Genomic DNA, 26,920 nt, shown 5'->3' on the forward strand with positions numbered 1-26,920 from the left:
TGGGGGGCTATCCCGGGGCGGGGGAGCGGAGTGGGGGGTTCTCCAGACGGGAGGGAACAGGGTGGCGCCGGGGTGGGCTGTACCAGGCTGGAGGGCTGTCCCGGAGGGGGTTCTCCAGGCGGGAGGGAGTGGGGTGGGGCTGGGGGGGCTGTACCAGGCTGGGGGGCTGTCCCGGGGGGGGTTCTCCAGGCGGGAGGGAGTGGGGGGGGCTGGGGGGGCTGTACCAGGCTGGGGGGCTGTCCCGGAGCAGGGTTGGGGGGGTTCTCCAGGCGGGAGGGGCCGGGGTGAGGGGGGGCTGTACCAGGCTGAGGGGTTGTCCCGGGGCGGGGGAGCGGAGTGGGGGGGTTCTCCAGGCAGGAGGGAGCGGGGTGGGGCTGGGGGGGGCTGTGCCAGGCTGGGGGGCTGTCCCGGGGCGGGGGGGGTTCTCCAGACGGGAGGGAGCGGGGTGGGGCCGGGGGGGCTGTGCCAGACTGGGCGGGGCCCGCTGGGAGCCCCGCCCCCGGGCCGAGCTCCGCCTGCCCGGGGCACAGGCTGCACCTGCCCCGCCGCCACCGCCCGCAGGCTCCGCTCGTCGCCGCCGCCGCCGCGCTGCCGGCCCCCCGGGTAAGGCGCGCCCTGCGCGGGCAGGGGATGCCGGCTCGGGGCCGGGGAGCCCGGCTGTCCCGGGGGCTTGGATCAGCCGGGGCGAGCTGCGCCACACGCGCTGGGGGGCGATCCCCTCTCCCGCGCTTCCCTTCGGCAGGCGGCTCCGGGTGTCCGGCGCGGTCCTTGTCCTCCGCCCCGCCAGCAGCCAGCCCCAGGGGGTCGCCGCCCGGGAGCGCCGCCGGGGGGGAGACGCCCCAAGGGAAATGCCGGGGTGGGCTGGCCGGTCCGCCGGCCTCTCGGTGGGGCAGTGGGTGAATCGTGACACGGTCGCCCCCCGGGGTTGGTTTTCCCTCCTCCAGACTCCGCTGGGTGACTAGAGCAAACAGACCGCGTTGTTAGCTGTCGCCCTGCCTTTCGGCCTGATCCTTAACTCCCCTCCTCGGGGCCCGCTTCTGCCCTCAGAGAAAGGGGCCGGGGGCAACTCCTGGAGGTGACCATGTGGCTCTCGCCCTATTCCCCAAGGGGGTCTTTTACCCCCCTCAGGAACTTGGTGGCAGCATCATTTCTGGCTGTGCGCTTCGGCACAGGATGATAAAGAATAAGATGCATGTCTCGCCCTCTACAGAGCAGCCCTCTTCTGGCTCCGGGACAATCCAATAATCCATACCCTCTTTTGCCAGCGTTCAGCAGGACTGCAATGGGATGTATAAATCTTTCTAAATGGACTCGCTTCCGGTAGAGCAGCGTCTCCACTAGCCTCCTGGTATCAGACTCATGCCAATGTGAGAGAGAGCTGCTGAAAAAAAGTTATTTCCCCTCTGAAGAGGTCTGTGTGTAAGTAGCAGGGTGTGTGTAATCACTGTGCAGACAGTACGCAGGGCCCAATCCTGAGGGGCCCAGAGCCTCAAAGGTATTTGTGTGCCTAACTCCCATTGAAATCAGAGGACCCATAATTTGGACAAGAGTGGAGAACAATTGCTTGCATAGTGGTGTCCATGTTGCTTGTTCGGCTCTTGCATCTTGTGAAACTTCTAGAGTTCACTCCTACCCAGTTTCTGTTCAGACCCTATTTCGCTGTAGATCCCTCCCTCCTGCTTATTACAATGATCTCCTCATGTATTGACCTCGTCTGGTTCAGCATCTTGGCAAACAACCACTCCTGACATGCAGGAGGCTGATTTCAGTGAGGGAGCTGGTTGTATTCAGCGTTCCAGTGGATAAATGGTGGCTTATCTATGTATTTAGAGTTTCCAAAGTGATTATTTCTGGCTATGGAAGGCATTTTGGAGTCGCTTCAGTCAATTCTGAGCAAAACCTGCTAACGCTTCTTGAAAAACATCTAGCAAATTGCTTTGCTAATCCTGCTACACCAAGCTTCTGTAAGTCAGGGGAAAGAATTCCTTCCCCCCACCCCACCCCACCCCTCCACCCCCGATATTAGTGAGCTTTGGGTCAGAGAAAGCTGGATGCATTTATGAATGGGATGTATGACGGGGTTGCTTATGATGGTGCGGGCAGGGCTTGGCAGCTTTGGGGCCCTCTGCTAGTTTGTGTCTTATGTTCTGAAAATCTCATGCTTTAGGGCTTCAGATAGGCACCTGCAGGAACTTTTTTTGCTCTCAGTGTATTCTGGGGCTTGAGGGCAGGGGGTCTGTGTCCTTCCTCTGAAGCATCGTGGCTGGAGATGGGACACTGGACAGGGCGGGACAGGGCTCTGAGGGGGCACCAAACATTCTCTCTCTCTCAGGTGCTTGGCTGGTTTTCCAGGGTCTAACTGATCGCCATATATGGGGTCGGGCAGAAATTTTCTCCGGGGTTAGATTGGGTTTTTTTCACCTTCCTCTAAAGCATGGGGTGCGGGCCACTTGCTGGGATTATCTCAGTATATCTCACCTAATTTCTCTGCCGTGGCAGGGCCTTGGGCACTGGTGCACCTCAGACCCTCCTAGTCTCTGTTTGTGGCACATAATAGTCTAGTATCCGTGGGGCTGTATGACTTTGGTCTAATTTTGTTTGTTGGGTTTAGTGTGCAGGTGCTGGATGGTGTTGGTGGCTGGATGATCCGGTGGGGCCTTCTGGCCTTAACCTCTCTGAGCCCCACAAACAGTGAAAGGGTAAAGACTGAGATTTTGCAGTAAGATCCAACTGTCTAACAAGAGTCCAACATTCCCAGATATTTGGGTTTTGATCTGATGTCCCATCCTCATGTCTCATCCAAAAATAGCCCCTGGCTACACAGCAGCCTCCTTCTGCTGTGTCTGAGTGAAATGTTATTGACCTTGAATGTGAGAAGCTTTCTTTTCAGTGAAGTGCTTTGAGTTAGATGGCTTCTGGCATGATTTCTCTCTGATGTCAATGGGCCACACTGAGCCCTGCCTAGGGAAAAGCCTACAAGAGACCAACGAACTCCAGGAGAGGGACTTACATGATTTAAAGGGAAAATAGGAGATGGAGAAAAATCTCCGCAAGTTCTTGTACATGGGGGTTGGAGTGACTGTTGGCATTTGGATGATGTGTGCTCTGGACTGAAGATTGCTAGATTAGGCCACCTCAGCTGGGATGGTTGTTGGCTCCAGGCCTGAGACTCCCTGCGGGTTAAAGAAGGTGAAGCGGGAAGGTGAGGTCTGCAGGAATGGTCATGAATAAGGTTTATAGTACTTGAGTCGCAATGGTTAGCAAGGACACAGAGCTCTATAATGGGGATGGTGGCATCTGTTCAGTTTGTGATGGCAATAAAAACCTCCCGGAGGTTCCCCTTGAGTAGCAGGGTTTGCATCTCCCTTCCCATGCACACAGAATGGGCAGGGGTCTTGGGGGAATCATGAGAGGCAGTTCCTGACGGCCACTGGTCCATGACTCCCTTGTTGGGGATGGGGGCTCACTGCACGGAGAAGGAAAGCTCTCAGGCTATTGCTGACGGAGGGCCTGATCCTGTGATAGCTGTGCTTGTGGCTTCAGCCTGGGGATTGAATTGGGGATTTCCAGAGCTAAAAGCACGAGCTGCTGCAGCTTGAGGTGAGGAGCCAGAGCTTCCTAGTCGCATCCTCTGTGGGTGACCTGGCATGTGCGTAACTTGGTGCGCGTGAGCCATTCCATTGCAGCGAGTGGCTGCAGCAGCAGGGTCAGTCAGTGCTACCTAAGGCAGGGCATCCTTCTGGGGTTAGCAGAAGGGCAATGCCTCGGCAAGAGGTTCTCTCCCTCCCCGGCTCTGCCCCTTCCCTGGCAGCAGGTTCCAATCCTGTGAAAAGGCTTCTGTGCCAAAACGAGAGGGGTCCTGATGCTGCAGTCTTCACTTACATAACGTCCTCATTGACATCAGTGGTGGCTGTACCCAAACGGGGACTAATGCCTACTCCACGTTCCCTTTCCCAAGCCAGCAGCCCCACTGTGAAACTGACCTGACTCGGAGCAGATTAACCCCTGCACTTAGCACCCCTGGCGGTACTGAAACTGACCAGGATCCTGTGGTAAAGTGATGAGCAGAGGCAGACAATGGAGGGATTTGTCGGTGTGTGGGGAAGACTCAAGCTAAGAACGGATGTCTCCACACCCAGTGTCCCAGCAGCAAGGAGGCTGGGAGAAGAGGAGAGGATGTGTCCATTCTCACACAAGCTAGGAGGGTCTGGTCGGGGGTGAAAGAAGGCAGAAGACCTTCTAGCAGCCACAGGACGTTTGGGCTGGTGGGGAAAGGTCAGATTGCACAGTCACAAACTGTCAGCCAGAGGCTGTTATTCACTGGTCCCTTCTGGCCTTGGAACCTGGGCGATCATCTAGTCTGAGCACCTGTAGAATGCAGGCCAGGGAACTGCCCCACAATCATTCCCACAGCAGGTCTGTTAGAAAAACTTCCAGCCTTGATTTTAAAATGGTCAGTGGTGGAGAATCCACGTTGGCCCTTGGTACATTGTTCCCGTGCCTAATTATTCTCAACATGTAAAAACAATTTACACCTTATCAGAGAAAGGTGCCCGTGAGCAGGAGCCACCACAGCTGGGGGAAGCTGAACTTCTCACCTGGAGCTGGCTGGTAGGGACGTCCCGTCCTGCATGTTTCAGCCTCTGGCGAGTCGGGGTCTAGGTAATGGTTCCAAGTTGCGTACTGTTGAATTTGTCCAGGATTTTGCACCCCAGGGATTCTAGCCAACTATCTGCTGGAATTCTTACTAAGCAATCTTCTAGCAAGAGGAGTGTAAATGCAGGGCTAGAAAATGACACACCGTAATGCTGAAAAGAGGGTGACATTTTAAAAGCTCCAGAGGAGCCAGGAGGCTGTCCGGGAAATGGCTCCACGTGGAACTGCAATGGCAATGCTTTTCAGGTGTGTTTAATTTTCCTTGCCATGTTTGCTTTTCTTGTTGACAAGCAATTACATTTGACAAGAGTTTGTGTGGTGAGAAATTACAACAGGCATAATTTTCCCACTCAGTGAAATCCCAGCAAAAGATCAAAATCTTTCAGAGGCCTGGTGGAACCTGTTACAATGTATGCCCCCAATCCTGTACACCCTCATGCATGTGAGCAAATTGACTCATCCTCTGCAACTGAATGGGACTACTCATGCGAGTAAAGCTACTCATGTGTGAAAGTGCATGCAGGATCAGGGCCTCTACCAGCACACAAAGGGCGGTAGAAATGAGTGGGGCTTTGCATAGCATCCATTTGTGCTGCACAAATGGAAAGTGGCCTGGAAATGCTGCTGATAGACCCTGTACTGAGCAGGTGCTGCCTGGCATTGCTGTGTTATGCAAGGGAGGCATGAGGGAGAGAACCAACTGCAGCCAGGGAAGATTGCTAGCATGTCTCAGCAAGGACGGTTATTAAGGAAAGGTGAGTTAGGAAGGGGGAAAACTCCAGAATGCTCTGTACTGTACACTCACTGTTCTTGTCCAGACAGATATTGTTGCAGGAATACAGGTTTCCATCACATTTGCGCACTGGGATATTTTTAGAAGTGAAAGCTATTTAGAAGGAAACTTATTGATTCCCCTCTCCTCCCCCCCACCTTGACCATTTTGTTTATAATTTTCTACATTTTGTCTGTAATGGGCCCTGAGTGCAGCTATTCTCAAGTCACCCCTTCTCGTGTTCTCTTTGGGGTCTAAATATATTAGCTAGCCTAGGATGTGGCTTTTGCTGAAGTGATTACTTGGTTCCAGAATTCTTAGCACACTGTGTCCCTAGCCTTGTATTGTAAAACTACTTTAGTCATTAAATACCTCAAGTCTTGACTCTGTTGTGTCAGAGTGAAAGGTCTGATGGGATGGGTCAGACATATGAAAAGCAGAGCAAAGGCTAGGAGGTACCTGCAGACAGACTTGGACTGGAATAGGCTAATTCAGTTTAATTTAATTTCACTGAGACTATGAGAAAGAGATGCACTTTTCAAATGCTGTCAATTTCTCTTCAATCCCATCAGTTGTAAGGACTTTTTTTCTGGGTTTATACTGTGCTTTTCACATTTCCACTTCTAGTTCTGTAGACTTTTAAGGCCAGACATGAGTCTTCTGACCTCTTGCATTAGAACAGAGAATTTCACCTAGTAGTTTCCTGCAAAAAGCCCAGATGACCAGTCTTGATTGAAAGGTACCGAGTGCTGGAGAATCCATCACATCCCTAGGTGAGTCTGTGGGTTGTTCCAATGGTTAATTAATTAATTACTAGGGCCCTATCAAATTCACAGTCCATTTTGGTCAATTTCATGGTCATAGGGTTTTAAAAATAGTAAATTTCATGATTTCAGCTATTTAAATCTGAAATGTCACCATGTTGTAATTGTAGGGGTCCTAACCCAAAAAGGAGTTGTGGGAGGGGTCACAAGGTTATTGTAGGGGGGTTTGCAGTACTGCTACCCTTACTTCTGCACTGCTGCTGGCAGCCTTCAGAGCTGGGCAGCGGAAGAGTGGTGGCTGCTGGCCGGGAGCCCAGCTCTGAAGGCAGAGCCCCCGCCAGCCGCAGCACAGAAGTAAGGATGTAAGAAGCAAGAGCTGGGCCTTTAGTCAGCAGCTGCTGCTCTCCGGCCGCCCAGCTCTGAAGGCAGCACAGAAGTAAGGGTGCCAATACCACAATCCTCCCTAACATAACCTTGTGACCCCCTGCAACTCCCTTTTGGGTCAGGACGCTGAATATGAGAAACTCTGGTCTCTTCCATGAAATTGGTTTAGTATAGGGTAAAAGCACACAAAAGACCAGATTTCATGGGAGAAGACCAGATTTCATGGTCCATGACATGTTTTTCATGGCCATGAATTTGGTAGGGCCCTGTTACTTACCCTCCCTGTTCTTTAAAAAAATAAATAAGTCTGTGCCTCATTTCCAGTTTGACCTTGGACTCCAGCTTCCAGCCAGTTCACGCTCAGTAATTCGGTATTTGGGGACAGCCCACCATAGTAACATGTACATGTTTCACTGTCTGCAAGTGTGTGACCGTTCTGGGCAGGGATCTGTAGCAGTCTAGCTTTTCATGCACAGTGAATTCAGGGGGGGTCTCCAAGTAAATGTGAGTATGAAGTGTGGTGCTGCCCTATAAATGCCCTTACCTAAATGGCGTGGTGGGGTTCGCTATAAATGGTCATGAATTGCCCTATTGGATTTCCTGGGTTTGCAAGTTAAAAAGGTGTCTTTCTAGCTGGCAGCCCCACAAATTGGCCGTGAGCGCTGAAAGCGAAGCTGGGACCTCCCCTTCAGCGTGGGAGAGGTTCTGCATGGCAGGCTAGGCCTCCTGCTACACCTGTGCAGCCCCATTGCCTTCAATTCCTGTTGCCGGTGACACGTGCAAATCCATCCAAGGCTAGACAGGTTACACCGGTGCCTCTGAGGCCACCCTTCCGCCTGGGTTCATGGTGGAGAAGCATGAGGTGGAAAGATCTCAGCTTGCCTGTCAGAGCGCCGGGGTGGACTTGTAAAAATAAAACCTGTATCAGTCCTTAAACGACTGTGCCCGGAGGCGAGGATGGCCTGAAGATTCTGGAATCTCTTTACTGTAGTTACACATGCACTGTAATCTATATGCACAGCGTTGTCTCTGCTAGGCCTAGGCACCAATCCTGTAATCCTTACTCAGCAAAATGAGGGACTTGGAGTTTTGCCTGAGTAAGGGCTGCAGAACTGGACACTAGAGCCATCTCTTTCGCATCCCCCTTATGCTTGCTCAAATGATTCAAAACCCCTTTAATTGGAGAGATTTAGCATTCAGTCCAGCTGAAAATTTTCCATCAGAACTGGATTTATGGAAATTGGGCTTTCAATTAAATTAAAGTTTTCATGTAACATGGCTGCTTTCCACAGAAAATTGTGATGGGGGGAGGGGGTCATCCCCCCCACACCCCGAAAAGCTTTTGGATTTCAGCTAGAAACCAAAATATCTGGATTTGGCTATGCTGCTGCAGTGTCCCATGTGAATTGTAGTTTGGGTGCCCCATGTTCCCATTCTCAGCTATTGGTCTGGCTCCCCAGCTGGACTTCATCCCCCATGATGCACTCTGGCCATGCCACTGCCATGATGCACCACTTCCCCAGGTCAAGAGGGGAAACCATGGTGCATCGTGGGAGATGTCCATAGAGGAGAATAGCAGCATGAATCACCCAGAATACAGCTCCCGTGAGACACTGCAACAGCATTTCCAAATCAAAATATTTCAATGATCAGCCATAATATTTTGGATTTCAATTTTTTGCAGAAGTCAGAAAAAACAATATTTTCCAGGGTATGGGAAACGACCCTGTTTTCTGACCAGTTCTATTTAGTGTACGTCAAACCCTGCTCTTGTCCTTTGATTAAAGCATCATTGTTTGATGCTACAGGCTTCTGAACCCCAAGTCTGTTCAGCACTCCCCCTTCTGATGCTGCGCAGCAGGGTCTCCGCCCAGCCCGTAGCTGGTGGAGAAAGCATTATCCTTTATTGTATAGAGAAAGGGCTACAGGAAGTTCCTGCCCTTGTGAGTGGGGCGGCTGGAGAGTGAAGGAAGGGCTGGACTCAGCAGGAGACTGTCTTTTTGTTTACTGTTTGTACAGCGCCTAGCACAATAACGCCCAGATCTGTGGCTGGGGCTCGGAGGCGCTGCTGCAATACTGCTACTCCTAATAATTGACAATAAAACAGCGAAGGGTGACTCTAACCTTTTCAGTTTCATAGGTGTTTTAAACCTTTATTCTGTAAACATCTCCTGAAATGGCAAAACCCAAGACATGGAATGTGAACTGTGAGTAGGGTTTGAGTTGTTCAAGGTGAGCTGGTGAAAGATGAATTAATTCAGCAAGAAGAACAACTTTATCAGCCCTGCACTCTAACCCAAAACCTGACAAGTGATCACAGCAGCATTAAGGCAGAATAACTTCCCCCGCGTGCAGAACGTGTGACAGTCAGGTGTGTTGATCTGTTGATATAATGGATACTGAAAAAGCAGAGGAGATCACAGTGCAGGTCTGGTGTTGGAGCATGAGTTTAAAGTTGGCGTCTGTATTGGTTCCGGGTATCTGTTGGAGATGGAAGTGGAAGACTTATGGAGCGCCGGAGCACGCAACCTGACCAGCTCCCAGGGGCAAAACTCCCTCTGGTTTGTCTTGTGCTGAAAACAAGGACATTGTTTCTGCACTGGGCTGTGATCCAGACGCTCGCCCGCTCCTTGCGGCTAGTGCGGATGAACAGTGCTGCCCAGAATGGGCGTGGCTGGGTAACCTTCCAAGGTGCCCAGAGAGCTAGATCCTCTTAGAATACAGTGCAGTCAGTGGGTTAACGATACGGAGCCAGATCTTCAGCTGGTGTGAACTGATGTAGCGCCATTGAAGTCACTAGGACCATGGTGAGGATCCCAACCAGGGTGCTAAATTGGCACTAGTTGCAAAGCCAAAATAAAATGGACTGACTATATAACTGGGCTGTGTTCAGTGGGGGGCCGGCACAGGGAGCACCCGGTGGTGGGCTCATGGAGGCTTTGGTTGCTTGAATAGGTGGCCACTTTCTACTAGGCGAAGCTTCCCAGGGCACGAGGCTTCTTTCCAACATACGAGCTGCAGTAATCAAGCCGGGACATAACCAGTGTGGCTCGCTGTGGCCAAGTCTGTGTCTGATGGGAGGGTGCATAGGCTGCTGGCCAGGGATTGAAGTGGCTGCTGCTCCTGCTGCCATTGGGACCTCGCCACAGCTGGGTATCCAGTAGCAGTGGTGAGGTCCCCACGGTGTGGAGCCACTTAGTGACCTGAGGCCAGTTGCCGTTGGCACTTGGGGATGTTATGGGAGAGCTGAGTTCTACGTGGCATTTCCCGCAGCCTGGCCTGGGCTCAGCTTTTGCCAGCTGCCCTTCATCCACGTGCTCATCGTGGTAGGGGTCTGTAGTGAGATTCCTCTTAACAGTTCCCTTCTGATGCTTTGGTTTGTAGATTCAGTGAATGGCACAACCATATTATAAACAGTGGGGGAGAGGGATTGTGTCCCTGCTCTTCCCCGCCCGTTATCAGCGCTCGTGCATTTGGGCTCCCTCCAGAATCAGCACCTGTGCACTTAGACCACTCCCATAGTCCCAGGGGACAACAATGAGGTTACAGTTGTCTTGGCAGGTGCACAAATCAGCAAGTGTGGGTCTCTCTCCTTGCCCCAGAGAGTTCCGCGTGCCCTTTGAAGGGTATGCGGTCTAACAGGATCTACGGGAACGGCAATTCACGTACAAATGCCACAACTGTTCAACACCCAGCAGCTGCTGTTTTTCAAAGGCTGCTGTCTTTGAGCGGTGGCTCAGGACAGGGGTGTGTTTGTGTGTGCAGTGAGTTTCTGTGCAGACGTTTCATAGATCTGCCATGGCCTCCTTAACAGATGGCCTTAATAAACAGGAGTGTGTTTGGATTTCAGGCTGTTGGTTTTGACAGCCATAAGGAGACTACATTAACTAGTCTCACAATTAGGCTAACAGCTTCATAACCCCCTGCTCTGCAATTCGCAGCTTTCTTGTCCCTGTGACCTAATGAGCAGAAGCTTTTCATCCTCAGCTGCTTGGCTTCTCAATTAAATGACGTGGGCTGGAGGACCGGTGATGATTAGCCAGTTTGAAATACAGGATATCACAGCTGTGGCTTCCTTTCTTTCCAAAAGGCTTGTCCTCTGGTACCAAAGTGATTGAAACAAGGCCATCAGCAGTGATCAGATAAGTGCCTGACGTAATAACACAGAGGTTAAACTATGCTAAATAGACTCTAATCCTATTAGGGAGATTTGGAAATGCTATGCCCTGTGTTCCAGGGGTTGTTTTTCTTGTGGGGTGAGAATCGGTGCACCTGTAGAAGGTAAGAGACTGATAGAGTGGAAGGTAGAAGCCGTTTCTGATTTTCACATGGGGACTGGATTTTATTCCAATTTCTTCACCTTGGTCAATGGAGTTCAAGAGACAGATTTGTTTTTTTTGTAATGAGTGGAGAGAAAAAGAAGGTGGAAAGAGCTGTTCCTTCTCTGTACGACGCCTGATCAAATGAGCACCAGACACCTTTTCCTCAGGAAGTAATTTCTGTTTCAGCTTGCCAGGCTGGCCTCTGATCCCAGTGATGCCAGTGAAAACACGGTGCAACTCCGCTGAAGTCAATGGGAGCGATTCTGGATTTATTCGGGTGGAACTGAGGTCAGACTCTTGTCCCATGACTTTTAGCTTCTTCTCAAAGCTCTGGAAAAAATAAGATCTTATTACAATTTGCACCCCCCACCCCCCCCAAATCATATTTGGTATTGGAGTGAGATTTGCTGTGATGAGGGGAGGCGGGGGAGGATGGGATATATTTTTAAACTCCCGCTCTTGTATGTGTTGGTTTATAATCTTCTGAAATGTAAAAACATTAACAATGCAGGCATAGTTCAAATAGCTCCTGATCTTCAACGTAATGTCGCTCCCTCTCTGACCAGCATCTGGCTTTGGCAGTCTGTTTTCCTTACTGTTTTGTATATTTGTTCTGCAGACTCTTCTCATTCCTCATGTAACACCCCTAGGATGAGTTGTCAAGCAGTGGGGACTGAACCCCGGAGATCTAGATGTAAAACCAAGAGACTTTACCAGCTGAGCTAAAAGGAGCCAGCTATCTTAGCTCCAGGGCTGTTGCATGGTCAGAAATCTCTACACGTGGGCAAGCCCCCAGTGGGGACAGAGCGCGGTGCTGCTTCAGGCCGCGTTACACTCATTTGGTAACGCGTAGGGAAATCGCCAGCTCTGAACTAAGATGCTATGGGAGGAAGGGGGTCTTGTGGTGAGAGCACTTGGGTTGGGCTCAGGAGTTGAGTTCCATTCTTGCGTCTGCCACAGACCCCCTGTATGACTGGGGCAAGGCACTCAGTCTCCATTTCCCAGCTGCAACACGAGGGTAATCATTCCTTTCTCCCAGCCCTTGTCTATTAGACTGCAAGTTGTCTGGAGCCAGGGTGTCTCCCTTACCATGTACCAGGCTTAGTGTAACGGGCCCCGATCTCAGCTGGGACCTGCATACAATTAATGATGAGAGACCTCAGCCGTTTGTGGCTAGGATTGATGGGAACGCTGGGTTCCCAGTGCAGAACAACAAAGGGTTGTATTTCCTGAACCAACTAGCTCACATTTTGCCCCAGCCTGCTACAGATAGATGCTGGAGCGGAAGCGTTTCTCATACGAGCACATTCACGGACACCATTTAATCCTTTCACTCACATAGCTGTAAACCCAGGGTACTGGCTGTGTCACGTGGGAAGTGTGAAGTCTCCTAAGTTAGGTTTCCTCCTCGGAAGAATTAAAGGCATGCCTGTGTCAGCCTGGCACTTAACCCAGACAGTGGTGTAAGGGGTTGATAAGGTTACATATCCGAGCACAGGCTGTCTCCATTCTGGTGGCAGTCAGAGTGGGTTAGCAGGAACTGTGCCAGGTTCATGCCATCCCCTGGGCAGTGCCTGAAGTGCTCTTACAGCACCTTCGCGGAAAGGCCCATAGCCGAACGACTCCTCCCCCAGGAGGCTGGCAACATGGAGCCGACCTTCTAAAGCTCAGCTACGCCGAAGATGGCTCGGTAAAGCGTGAGCCCAGGGCTGCCGCTAGGGCTGCAACGCTTGCTACAGCCCAGGCTACAGGATCACTGAGTTTTCTGAGCCATCCTCATCCTGCTTCCTTAGTCCCTCCTGGCCAATGGAGAACAGAAGAGTCCCCCGCAGGGTGAAGTCAGTAAGGAAGGCCATTGGGAAGGGCTGGCCTAGCTTTATCCGTTAGCCCACGATGTCTCTGAGCAATGGGTGGTGTCAGTCAGAGAATGGCAGGCTGCCGGGGCGGTCCATAACATAGTCCGGAAGATCTCTTTTCTGCAGGCTGGTTCCCACCCCGGTGTCAGTGAATTGCAGACATGGGCTCCAGCTTTGGAGGTATATCAAGCTATACTCAGACACATCAGTCATATTATTGAAAATCTCCCTACGTTTCGCTGGGCCAGGCAGGCTTTCACTTAACAAGGGCAGAAGGCACAGAGAGAGGGGATTTTCCTGCCTGCATGTACCAGTCCCCTTCCCCAGGCTGCAGCTGGCTGTGTAGGAGACACTCTGTGACTCTTGGCTGCTTGGGGGCAGACCGGCCAGCTGGAGAGTTAAGCAGCAGGGCAAAGAGGTAGGTGTCACTCTGGGAGCGCAGGTTCTCCTGCTGGTCGCAGCATCTCCCACCCTTTGGCCAGCTTTGCGGGGGAAGGAGACAGGTGGTGATGGGCTCCCAGCTAGCAACAGCTCTTTTGGGGGCATTGCAGGCTCAACATGCCCCTGGGCAGAGGGCTGAGTTTCTATACCTTGAGCCGCACAAGTGACAACACCTGCCCCATCCCCTTAATCCTCCCCACTCCATTAGTCTCCCTTGGGCAGCGTGCTGGCTGGTGGCCTCATCACCCTGCCCAGCTGCTGGAACTCAGGAGGGACCCTTCATCCCAGCTGCTCCAGCCTTCCAAGACTGCAGCAGCTGCTGGCCCCTTGGCCCTGAGCTCGGGGTTAACGGCTCTGCCCTCAGCGGGGGACTGTGGGCAGAGTAACTGTGAAAGAAACTTGATCTGATCTTTTCAAAGACGACCCCAGGGTGGACTCTCGTGAGGGCTGGGTTTCTCGTCTGTTGTCGTTGTTTACAATTTGTGTGATCATAAGACCTACGTGGGCCAGGACCCCGCTGTGCCAGGCGCTGCACAGCCACAGAACAAAAGGATTGGCCCTGCCCTAAAGAGCTGCCAATCGAAGCAGAAGAGAAGAGGCAACGGGTGGTTGCAGACGGATGGGGGAGCACGAGCATCCTATGAGACAACACCGGTCGGGCTGATGGGCAGTGCTCTCTGCACACCGGCAGCCAAACCATTGCCAAGCTTTTGGTAGCTGTCCCAGCGAAGGAGGGGTTTGAAGGAGGACGAGAGGGGGTAGTTTTACAGATGATTATGGAGCCTCCTCCCCAGCACAAGAGAGAGCACAAAGGGGATGGTTTGAAATTGTAACCAGTGGTCAGTGAGCCGTGTTGCCGTGCCTTAGCCTGCCGCCGCTGGCCACTGCCCGTGAGCCACGTCTGCTCTTGCCTGGAACTGCAAGACAGGCAGGGTCCGTTGTGAATCCGCTCCCAGGAAGTGAGATGCTGGGGCACTGGCTGGCACAGCTGAGGGCTTTAGTCCGTCTAGTGGAGCGGTGGAAAGTGTTCTGAAGTGCGTGCAAGTAGGAGGCAGGATGGACTAGTGGTCAGGGCACTAGCATAGGGCTCAGGAGACCTGGGTTCAAGTCTCTGCTCCGCCACAGGCTCCCTGTGTTACCTTGGGCAAGTCACTTGGCCTCTCTGTGCCTCAGGTCCCAGCTGTCCAGTGGGGATACCAGCCATGTCCTGCCCCCAGGGTGCTGCAAGGAGAAATACAGTAAAGAGCGTGAGGCCTCACAACACTGCAGCGATGGGGGCAGAGAAGCGCCTTCCATTGATAGGTTAAATTGGTGCAACTCATCAGAAAGGACGGGTGTCATTGGCCTGGGGACCCCAGTGTAACCTCATGATTGTAGGTGACAGACAGCCTTGGATTTAAACATCCCAGGTGTTGCTGTGTCTGCCTAGCTGCCTCATGCTTTGTTCTCTGGGATCCTCAATGGTGAGTGCCAGGGCACGTCTACATGAACAGGTCATTCGTGGCAAGCTGGCATGTGAATCTACCCAGCACTAACTGGCCGTGTGGACCCTGCTGCCGAGTGCTACCAATTCCCTCGTGTGCTTTGATCTAGCTGGCTGTGAAACAGAAGTAGGCCAGTGGGCACTAGGAAATTTATAGTGCATGCTGGCAGGGTCCACATGGACAGTTAGTGCGTGGCAAGCCAGGCCGTACATCTACAGTACACTCTCCTGCCATGCACCAACTGTTCATATAGACACACCCTCACTGGTTCTTCCTTTTGCTCCTGGCCGGCAAGGAGGGAGCTGTCCATCAGCAGGTGGGGGTTTGGGGCAGCCAGGGAGGCAAACCGAAACTCTTTGTCTGCTCTCTGTGTACATGTGCTCCTATCCCCAGAGACAGCCAGGTGACAACAAAGGCGCTCGGTGCGAGCTGTTGGCTTTCCCAGGGTTGCCAGCTGAAAGCCCAAGCGGATGCTGCAGGAATCTGCCTGCTGCTGCTCCCACCCTGGCCGCCTTACGACTGTTTCCAAGTGATAAGCTGCGTCTCTCTGGTGACTGGCACGGCCACCGCCAGATGGGTTGTCGCAGCTCTAACAGCGCTGAGAGGCCCACCCGCCCCAGGCCCGATGTGGTTCGTCACAGGCCATCAGACAGTCATCATCACAGTGTGGTGTCTCGAGAGAGCGTGGGAAGCTTTTAAGCAGGGTGCAGCAGTTGGGACCCAAGCAGGTCTGGATTTGTTTACGTCTTTTTGCTTTGATGCCCTGGGTTTAATGGCTCTGTGGTGTCACGGGGAAGAGCGAGTGGGATGCAATGAAAAGATCTCTTTTCCGACAAGGGAGTGCTTTCGCTCCTTCTCGGAAGTGGCCTTCACAGCCAGAGATCCCAGGATTCTTAATGCGCTAGGTCTCAGTGACGGGAGTTTCTGGCACTGTTGCCAAAACTGAAATTCTAATTATTATGTGTATTAGCACCTAAGAGCCCAGACACAGAGCAGGACCCCACTGGGCTAGGTGCTGTACAGACAGACAGTCCTGGCCCCACAGAGCTGGCTATCTCTGCATCAGACAAGAGGCAACAGGTAGATACAGATAGATGAGGGACCACAAGAAACAATGAGACCATTCTGGTCCGCATGGCGGGCAGTGGTCTCAGCACACCTGTGGCCTAACCCTATTCTGTAGGCATCATGGCAAAGGAGACTAGTAAGGTGACTCTGTGGGTGGCAGAACTTGTATAGGCAGCAGGTTTAAAACAAACAAAAGGAAGTACTTCCCACAACGTACAGTCAACCTGTGGAACTCCTTGCCAGGAGATGTTGTGAAGGCCAAAAGCATACCAGGGTTAAAAAAATCGCTAGATAAGTTCATGGAGGGTGGGTCCATCGATGGCTATTGGCCAAAGTGGTCAGAGATACTACCCTGTGCTCTGTGGGGTCCCTAAACCTCTGACTGCCAGAAGCTGGGACTGGATGACAGAAAATAGATCACTCACTGATTGCCTATTCTGTTCACTCCCTCTGGGCCATCCGGCATTGGCCAGTGCCGGAAGATGGGACACTGGGCTGGATGGACCATAAGTCTGGCTGTTCTGAGGTTCTAATGGCTATGGGGAGCCTCCTCCCCAGTGTGAGGGGCAGCGGGAGGGTGCTCGTTTGAACATGTTACACGTGGGTGCTGGAGGTGGGAGTGGACATCTCCGTGACTGATGCCTAGTTCTGAGCTATCTACGCCTGTGGAGAGTGGGGGGAAGTTGAGTGTTTCTGTGCCCGGATGAGCCCTGCGCGCGTGCACACCCCCAAGTGCAGCTTTTGGCCGCTTGTTTCAAAGTCCTGATTTTGGGCTGCAGACGCTGGGACCCTGTCACATGAAAAGTGGAGGCTTTTCCCTTCCAGTGGTCAGGCTCACAACGCATGGCTGCCCGCTGCCAGGGGAACGTGCCTGGAGAGGCAAGCATCACGGGCCATGCTTCCCTCCCCTGGTGCAAAGGGCTGAGATGGAACCTTTGACTCTTCTGTTTATGGGCAGCCTTGATCGTCAAGGCCCCGCGTGGCACCCAGCCCTCCTGAGGCTACATCTGAGCCCTTACAGCTTGAAGGGCTAAGTCTCCTGAAGCACAGGCACGAGCAGCATCTGCGAGACAGCCCCATGAATTCCAGGAGCCTCTTCCCTGAGCATGCGACGAAGGGGCTGAGAGGCCACGCCGAGGTCCGCTGTGCGTGCCACATAGCGCGGTCCTGTTTGCATTACCTAGAACCCAGCACGCTGCGTGGTCCCGTGGTGTCCTCTGCATCGCCCTCGTGAATCCAAAGCGCCGGCTATCTCTGTGGGATGGTTTTGACATGGATAAATGTTTCCTCAGGACTAGACTGAGACCTGGATCAACTCTGAGCCCAACCTCAAGCGTTTGAAGTCGAAAGGATGAACCCACGGCACTACTTCCCCACCTCGCTCTGCTCAGCGGGATCGGAGCAGGCTGTGGCGAATCTCAGCGTGGCTACCCGTGCGTGGTGTGCCTGGTGCTGTACTCGCGTGGAGGAGGGCCTGGTTCCTGACCCGAGGAGCAGAGCGCTGGAGGAAATGTTGCTAAGTATTTACAGCAGGGCTCTGGGAGCGAGGAACCCTTGATGGTCTGTTCCTGGCAGTTAAGGGATGCGAGATTGTTGTTCAGTTTAAATCCCAGAGATGGGAGCGGGCACGACTAATACTGGCTTGTCTGTCAACGTACCTCCTCCCCCCAGCCCTGTCACTGCAAGGCTGGGTCTTCAGAGCTTGCGGACACTTCCGTTGGGCTGCTTTTCTTACCGGACTTGCCCGGCCTCTGAGGATGTATTGTGGCAAACGGAGAGGAACGAACGTCCTGCTGCCACCTGAAGAGCTCTGTACAGTGCCGCCACTCCTTAGTTGTTTGCATGGTTCTTCTAACCAAAGGACAGAGTGGTCACTCGGGGTGATGCTTGTAACCCTTCACCAGTAATGCAGAGTCTTCTGAGGCCGTCACAGGGACCCCTGTGTTAAAAGAGAAGCGGCTCTGTCCTGCCAACATGTGAGCGGCCCCACTTAACCCTAGGGGATTACTCAACGTGAGTACAGTTACTCACATGTGTAACCTGGCAGGATCTGAGCCTAAAGCCTTCTGCTCTGAAGGCAAGAAAACAAGTAGCGGTTACTCTGCCTCTTGGGAGGATGGAGACTGCAGATCAATATCCATTAATAACAGGCAGTTCTCTGCAGCAGCATGCACTTAATGCAGCGTTTTGATTTGGGGATTTTTCCCTCCAGGGATACACTCTGGTGGCTCATAGCAGCCCAGAGAAATACTGAGAAGATCTGAGAGCTCTGCTTTGGGAGAGGCAATGAAATACCATATTCGTAGTCATGTTGGAACAGCTTTTGTATTTGTGCAATTCCCTGGCCCATGTTGAGCAGAAGATCAGATTAGCCTGTCATAATGATCCCTTCTGGCCTTAAAAATCTATCCTCTGTGTACATATATGGTCCCATTATGGTAGTATCTGAGTGCCTCACAATCTATAGTGCATTTATCCTTCCCACACCCTGGAATAGGGGCAGGGTCCCTTTTACAGTGGGAAACTGAGGTGCAGAGAGGTTAAATGACTTGCCCAAGGTCACAGGTCTGTGGCAAAACAAGAACTTGAACCCAGATCTCCGGCTGGTGCCCCAACTACCGAACCATCCTTTCTTCCATGAAAATGCGTCTCCTGTATCGAAAGCCCTGGGGTAGCAGCTGCGACGAGACCGAAGCAGACGAGGCTACAATTGCTTGCTGTGCATTCTCTCTGCCGTCTTGTTTTCAGATGCCAACGCATTTAATCATGTCATGGGAAAATAATGGCCACGGTGTGCAATATCCATAGTGATGGAGGAAAATAACCACAAGCATTTACGCCAGAGATGGCCAATTAGCAGCCCTGGCATGGAAGGTTTCAGAGCAGGGGTGGTTTCATCAGTCTCTTCAGTCTGCACTTTCATTGAGGGATCTGTGGGGGTCCCAGTCGAGGGGGCTAGCTCTAAGATGCGGCAGAATTGTTTGACAACCCTGATCTTTCGCCCCTGCGAGAGCGAGGGGACTGAGGAGAAGAGTCCTCCTCTCGTGCTGTTTCTGTAGCAAGCGTGGGGAGAGCTGCTGTGATTCTTGTGGCATCTTGCTATCGGACGAGACAGCAGAGGCTGCAGCAGTTATGGTCCCCCTCAGGTTCCTGAGCTTCATTTGGACCATGTGAGGCAGAGCAGGTCCCTGTAGCATCTGTCCCAGGTTCTACACAGGTCACTGCGTGTGGGGATAGAACAATCCAGAAGAAGACGGTTTGCTGAAAGTCACGGTGCCGTCTATAACTCTATACACCTTGCCTTCTATACCTCAAGCCCACCCAGCAGGAGAGAACACACATAATAGGATTTGATTTATGCCACGGCACACAGGTCCCCTGCCGTGAAACTTGCACCACATTGTGTACGTTAAAACGTTACTGCTAATTACTGAACGAGAGAGACAAGTCACAACGTGCACCCTGAACTTCCGCTCACTGCTGTTAGGTCGGAGATTGATGATCATGTATGAAAGCCCCGGAAAGGCAGATTAAAAACTGGTCTCATGTTTGCATGAGCCCATCTCCAGTATGATGCTTGCTTTGAAGATGAGGTTGCTGTGATGACGTTTCCGTGTGTGGAAAATTTCCATTGAAGTGTGGTGATTCTCAAGGTATTGCACAACCTCTGCTCTGGGGTTGCTCCCATGACAGGTGACTCCACACCCTGTAGGAGCTTGGTTCAGTTTTCTGGCCAGCAGCTGCGGATACGGGGTGCAATCAATAACTCTGTTAACCTTTATTTTGTTAATAGAGTCCCCGACTGTCCGTTATACGCCACGGGGGCTTTTTGCCTCTTAAATCTAAAAGTTTTCCCTATAATCTGGGATCTAACACGAGCCAGCTATTAAACTGCTGCAGTTCTCGTTTCCAGGAAGGTGAATCTGGGTAAAGAGGGGGTTAATTTTGTGCTAATTTTAACAATTCAGAAATTACCAAAAAGCTGCCATGGTCCCAGTTCTTCGTTCACTTCGCTGAACAAACGTAATCCAGGTAATAGAATGAGAACCCCCAAGGAGTGACTATGTTAATTATACTGCTGCTCTTGAAAGGTTCCTAAGGCCCCCTCCCCCACTCCCACCCTGTAACAAGGTTGCGGGGGGGGGGGGGTTTAAATTGTTTTTAATTATTTGTCAAGGGTTTGTTATTTATAGGAAGGCAGGGAGAGCACAGTAGGAAGTGGCAGTAATAACAGCAGAAGGAAAACAGCCCAATATCAGTTGACCACATGGGCCTGTGACATTCTTTTGGGGACCAGGAAACCACAGTTTAGGCTTCAGCTAAGCCGGATTTCAGGCTGTGGCTAAACACGAGGCATTTGGACGCTACCCCTTGTGCGCAGACAAGGAGTCCTGGGTAGGCAGGGGCAGAAATTAACAGCTATTACTTTATATGCCGAGGAAGTTATGCTGGACGATATCCCATTAGAAGGTATCGGAGCAGGCTAGTCCTTCAAAAACAACATCCTAACAATCCCTCGCTCTCCTATAGCACTTTACAGCAGTAGCTCTCAAAGTGCTTTACGAAGGAGGCCAGTATCATTATCCCCATTATACAGATGGGGGAAACTGAGGCACAGGACATGGCTTGCCCAAGGTCACCCAGCAGGCCAGTGGCAGAGTGAGGAGTAGAATCCAGGTTTCCCGAGTCCCAGGCCAGTGCTCTATCCACTAGACCCCACTACCTCTGAAGAATGAGGAGGACAAACTTGGAGCTGGCTCCTCTTTCCATTGAAGTCAATGGCAAAAAGCCCGTTGACTCCAGCGAGAACTGGACCAGCCCCTCAGCACTCTCTCCAAGAGAACGCAGGAAGCTGAATAGCTTCAAGAGCGTCTGTAAACTAAAGTAAAGAACATGAAGCTTACAGGATGGAAATGGAAAAATTCAAAGTTGCCTTGGGTGTGAACAAATTCTGCTGTGGGGAAAGAGAGCTTGGAATTCTAGGTGGTGGTCTGACAGCTCATTATGGGATGTAGACACAATTCCCTGGTGTATGTCCAAATCCCCTAGTCAGCTTTGAACATCTCAGTGCTAGAAAATAAATCCAACTCCAAGGACTCCTAAAAGGGAATGGAAAGTTTGTATTCATTCAGCTTCAGACACTTCTAATAATCCTACGTCTATGCTAGCACCTTTCCTCAGCACCTGTCAAAATGCCTCACGAAGGAGGTTGGTGTCATTATCCCCATTTTACTGATGGGGAAACTGAGGCACATGGAATTGACTTACTGGAGGCCAGTTGCAGAGCCAGGATCGGAGGCCAGCTCTCTGGAGTGGCAGTCGAGCTCTATCCACTAGGCCATCTCCCTCCTTTAGCGACTATTGGCTTGATCCTGTAACAATGGGCCAGATAGAGTCCTAATCGAGAAGCAACTGCTGACTTTAAATAAAACACAGCCCAAAATACTCCCCAGACTTGTTCAAAACCCTTGTCTCCTGCGCACGTGGAAAGAATCTCACTTCACTGCAGCCATACATGACGACAAAATCTCACCCTGCAGTTCCATCTGACACAAGCTAGATGTGACTAAGGAATCTTCAGAGTCACAAGCTGCACAGCATCTCCCAGAACCCTCCTGTATTTCATTCCTTCCTCCCATTCTCCAGAAGATACGTTGCTGGAGTGTCGGGCGTCATTCTGTCTCCGCATGTCATTTCAAGTAATTAGCTACAAAAATCTGTGGCGCTGAGCCTGCAAACACACACGTACTTTACTTTACTTTACCCATGTGCATTAAGCTAGGCGTGTGCATATATTTTAATGCCTGGAGTCTATAGGAGCAACAGGAAGCCTGCAATTAACTTGGACTTATTTAAATACTTAATATTTGTATATCCTATTGCAGAGGAGCCCCAGTTGTGGAGCAGGACCCCATTGTGGGAGCACTGTACAAACACAGATCAAAGACATGTGACAAACTCTCAAAAGAGAGTTTTCAGAGTAGCAGCTGTGTTAGTCTGTATGCACAAAACAAAAAGGAGGACTTGTGGCACGTTAGAGACTAACACATTTATTTGAGCATAAGCTTTCGTGGGCTACAGCTCACTTCATCGGATGCAGGTAGTGGAAAATACAGTGGGGAGATTTTATATACACAGAGAACATGAAACAACGGGTGTTACCATACACACTGTAACGAGAGTGATCAGGTAAGGTGAGCTATTACCAGCAGGAGGGGGGAAACCTTTTGTAGTGATGATCAAGGTGGGCCATTTCCAGCAGTTAACAAGAACACGTGAGGAACGGGGTGGGGGGGAATAAACATGGGGATATAGTTTTACTTTGTGTAATGACCCATCCACTCCCAGTCTTTATTCAAGCCTAAGTTAATTGTATCCAGTTTGCAAATTAATTCCAATTCAGCAGTCTCTCATTGGAGTCTGTTTCTGAAGTGTTTTTGTTGAAGAATTGCCACTTTTAGGTCTGTAATCGAGTGACCAGAGAGATTGAAGTGTTCTCTGACTGGTTTTTGAATGTTATAATTCTTGATGTCTGATTTTGTGTCCATTTATTCTTTTACATAGAGACTGTCCTGTTTGGCCAATGTACAGGGCAGAGGGGCATTGCTGGCACATGATGGCATATATCACATTGGTAGATGCGCAGGTGAACAAGCCTCTGATAGTGTGGCTGATGTTATTAGGCCCTATGATGGTGTCCCCTGAATAGATATGTGGACACAGTTGGCAACGGGCTTTGTTGCAAGGATAGGTTCCTGGGTTAGTGTGTTTGTTGTGTGGTGGCTGGTGAGTATTTGTTTCAGGCTGGGGGGCTTTCTGTAAGCAAGGACTGGCCTGTCTCCCAAGATCTGTGAGAGTGATGGGTTGTCCTTCAGGATAGGTTGTAGATCCAGACAATCCTGCTGTCAGGGTGCCAATGCCTGAGATGAAGGGGCGTCCAGGATTTCCAGGTTTATGGATCTTGGGTAGCAGATAGAATACCCCTGGTCTGGGTTTTAGGGGTGTGTCTGTGCAGATTTGTTCTTGTAGTTTGTTTGTTGGCACCCTGACAGCAGGATTGTCTGGCTATGTAGACTCCCTCCTCAGGCCCTACGCTACCAGCACTCCCAGCTATCTTAGAGACACCACCGACTTCCTGAGGAAACTACAATCCATCGGTGATCTTCCTGAAAACACCATCCTGGCCACTATGGATGTAGAAGCCCTCTACACCAACATTACACACAAAGATGGACTACAAGCCGTCAAGAACACTATCCCCGATAATGTCACAGCAAACCTGGTGGCTGAACTTTGTGACTTTGTCCTCACCCATAACTATTTCACATTTCGCATCCACTTCCTGGACACTACAGTGCTAATAAACGATGGTCACATAAACACCACCCTATACTGGAAACCTACTGACCGCTATTCCTACCTACATGCCTCCCAGCTTTCATCCAGACCACACCACATGATCCATTGTCTACAGTCAAGCTCTACAATACAACCGTATTTGCTCCAACCCCTCAGACAGAGACAAACACCTACAAGATCTCTATCAAGCATTCTTACAACTACAATACCCACTTGAAGTGAAGAAACAGATTGACGGAGCCAGAAGAGTACCCAGAAGTTACCTACTGCAGGACAGGCCCAACAAAGAAAGTAACAGAATACCACTAGCCATCACCTTCAGCCCCCAACTAAAACCTCTCCAACGCATCATCAAGGATCTACAACCTATCCTGAAGGACGAGCCATCACTCTCACAGATCTTGGGAGACAGGCCAGTCCTTGCTTACAGACAGCCCCCCAACCTGAAGCAAATACTCACCAGCAACCACACACTGCACAACAAAAAACACTAACCCAGGAACTAACTTGGTTTCTCCTCTTCCCCCCCCCCCGCCCCCGCTCTCCTGCTGGTAATAGCTCACCTTACCTGATCACTCTTGTTACAGTCTGTATGGTAACACCCATTGTTTCATGTTCTCTGTGTACATAAAATCTCCCCACTGTATTTTCCACTGAATGCATCCGATGAAGTGAGCTGTAGCCCATGAAAGCTTATGCTCAAATAAATTGGTTAGTCTCTAAGGTGCCACAAGTACTCCTTTTCTCAAAAGAGAGCAGTTCTATTTTCTAGTTCTCAGGAATATCGAAAATGAATCAGAGAATTCCATCATGCAGTAGAAAATACACTGTAAGCCAGGGTTTGGAAATTCCACTCCCTCACTTGCCACTGGCAAGCAAAGACTGGTGCAGAATCCAAGCTCTTTTAAAAACTGCATCTAGCCCTTGTGGTTGTGCACAAAGCTGGCTGAAACACAATTTCCATCCGGTCGGAAATTCTGACATTTCAAAATGTATTTTCCCAACTGGGACATGTTGATTTTGTTTTGTTTTTTTGCTCCAGCAAATCAAATGTTCAGAAGAAGTCAGAATGGATACAAAATGTTTTGATATTACCAAAACATCAAACAAAATGTTGATATCAACATGTTCCTTTAACCCTTTGAGGGGAAAAATGTTCGATCCGAAAAATTTTGGACCAGTTCCAGTTGTGAATATTCAGCTGTGCAGCGTTGTGTCTGAGTCTGCAGAAAGCACCAGTGCCTTTGCAGCTGCCCATAGCTTTCTCAACTTGCGGTGGAGGCACACGCTGACGCTATTCAGTGGGGAGGAGAAAAAGGACTCAAAGCTGAGGTGTGGGAGACTCCCCCATCGAAGGAGCTGCTTGTGCTAGTGGTGGAGTATTTGAAACCTCTTTCGCCATCACAGCAACCAAGAGGCTGGAGTAGGTAGAATATTGAACATTTTCCTGATCCCCACCAGCAGCCAGAGACTGGGATAGGATGCTCCTCATTGCCAATAGCCAGAAGGGGTCGGAGCACTTCAAACCTATCAGAGACCTGCCAGCCGGAGGCTGATAAAGACGTTCCACCCTGGCGGGCATCCTAGCATTCTCCACTTCTGCACCACCATTTTGGAGGTTGAGGGCAATAGGGCTTCTCTCCAGGAAGTGCCTCTGGCCTGCAGATACCTGGCATTGTTTTATACAGCTCTCTGGCTGGCATTGCTCAAGCCCTGCTATCTGATTCAGCAGCAGCATTGCTTCGAAAGAGAATGAAGTCTCAGGGTTTCCCATGAGACATCTGTCACTTCTTACATTGGCTCTGTGTAGCCACCCAGCCTGAGGCCTGTGTAATGACACAGACACACCACGAGAGGTCAGGGTCCGTCCTCTTCACGGAGTTTAAGCCCCTCTTGAGTATTTGGCTCCTGGGAGAGCCACGGTTCCTTGGTGATGTGCTGGGCTATAAAATTCGATGCAACGGAGTAAATTCTGCTCCCAGTTACACCAGTGTGATGGGGTTGTGCTGTGGTAAGTGGGGCCCAAATCTGAAAACCTACTTTAGTCCAAGAAGAATGCAGGGCCAAGAGCTCTCGGGCTCCCTGGGCACCCGCAGCAGCGTTTCAGCGCAGAAAGCCCGCTCTATTGTGTGCCGTAGCTGTGTGTGCGCTCTGGGAGGGAATACCTGCAGGCACGGCTAGACCGTGGCATTCTGGCGGGGCTCGCGTATCTGCACAGGGCTCCAGGTGCCTATTACGCTCCCGCTGCAGCCAGCCCGTTCTGCAGCCTGGCGTGCAGGAGGATTGGGGCTACGACCCAGACTCCTTTGCGGTTGGTAGCAGTGCTGCCGAGGACCAGTCCTAGTGAGTCACTGTGTGGCTGGCCCCTGTGCTGGGGTCTCTCCTCGCCTTTTGGGCACCCCCTTGAGAGGCAGGATGCAATAAGAACATAAGAACGGCCATACTGGTCCATCTAGCCCAGTGTCTTGTCTTCCGCCAGTGGCCAGTGCCAAATGCTTAAAGGGGAAGAAACAGAACAGTCAGTTATCGAGTGCGATCCATCTCTTGTCGTCCACTCCCAGGTTCTGGCAATCGAGGCAATCTGGCCCTACCTTCCTATCTACCCTGCAACTTCAAGCCTTAAGCAGGGGAGACCAGCTCAAACTGCCCATCGCGGCCACGCCTGGTGTTACTGGGAGTTCAGCCACCGAGATCGGTGCCTCTGTGCAAACCCCAGTATCAACGTGACTGTCACCCATGTGTCTGACCCTGGTTAACAGCCCGGAGAAGCTGCACCAGTGCACATCGTGCTGCACTGATGCAAACCACATCTGCACTAGGGGCTAGCACTGGCGCAATCAAGGGAAAGCGGGGGTGCAGACAGTGAGCTGTCCCCACTAGTCTGGGCTGGGCACATGGCCCCCTGTGCCTGGGGAGTGAGCAGAGCTCAGAGGTGAGCCTGGCATACAGGGATACTCTCCAGCCTCCTCTCCGCCTGCTTTGATCCCTTCACCCCGCTAGACCTGCCTCACAATTCCCCTGAGGGCCCTACTGGCCTGGGTATCTGTCTGTCTCCCACTGTCCCCCAGTTAAGTCTCTTTCAGTGTCAGGGATGGAATTATACAAGCCTTCAGAATCTGAGCTGACAGCTGGGTGCTCCAACCAGGAGGAAGTCCATTCTCCCTACCTCCTCCCTACCCATCTCTTGGGGGGGGCTCCGTCCTTCGAACCTGGTCACCTACTAGCCAAGGATGGACGTGAAACCCCTCCCCATCCCCTCTGGCTGCAGCATTCTCGTCAGTTCTCCGCGCCCCCCAGACCTCCCTGGCTGCTGCAGAGCAGTGGGGTGTGGTGGGGTGGGGCTCACTCTTCCAGGTCGGGTCCCCCTTAGAGCACAGTGGTATGAGCAGTTCTGTGGCACATGCTAGCCCATGTGCCTGCTGGGATGCGGGCAGCAATTTGGTTTGTAAGCATCACAGAGCCATGTGTTGCGTGTTCTCTGTCCGTGACACCATGAGAATCCACACCTCAGGCTGCTGTCTCCATCTGGGGGAGGGTCTTCTGCACCCTGTTTCTTGGTGGTGTAAGGTAACTTTCCTAATTAAGGAAGGAGAAACCTAGGATTTGCTCAAGTAGCCTCCTCTGAGAGGGCACGCGGGAATCCTGCAGCCCCATGTTATTGGACTAGAGGCAGGAATCCCTACAATACTGCCACTCTCTCAACTCGTGATTTTTGAACACCATCTTAAAATGCATGAGATTTCTTAAGATTTTTTTTTTTATTTGCCGTTGGGTTCACGTGGTCAAGCTTTTCTGACTGCTGTAAAATGAGTTG

General features: G+C 51.4%; 1 protein-coding gene across 1 annotated transcript in view; it reads left to right on the forward strand.

The window, feature by feature from the left end:
* The first annotated feature begins 1,375 nt into the window (after positions 1-1,375).
* FRMPD1 (FERM and PDZ domain containing 1) overlaps positions 1,376-26,920 on the forward strand; it is a 66,252-nt gene continuing 40,707 nt past the window's right edge. Inside the window, exon 1 of the mRNA XM_074953557.1 lies at positions 1,376-1,419. The gene's annotated coding sequence lies outside the window, so the exon portion shown is untranslated. The remainder of the gene's footprint in view (positions 1,420-26,920) is intronic.

This window comes from Natator depressus, chromosome 5 (assembly GCF_965152275.1).
Source record: "Natator depressus isolate rNatDep1 chromosome 5, rNatDep2.hap1, whole genome shotgun sequence".
In the NCBI taxonomy this organism is placed as follows: Eukaryota; Metazoa; Chordata; order Testudines; family Cheloniidae; genus Natator; species Natator depressus.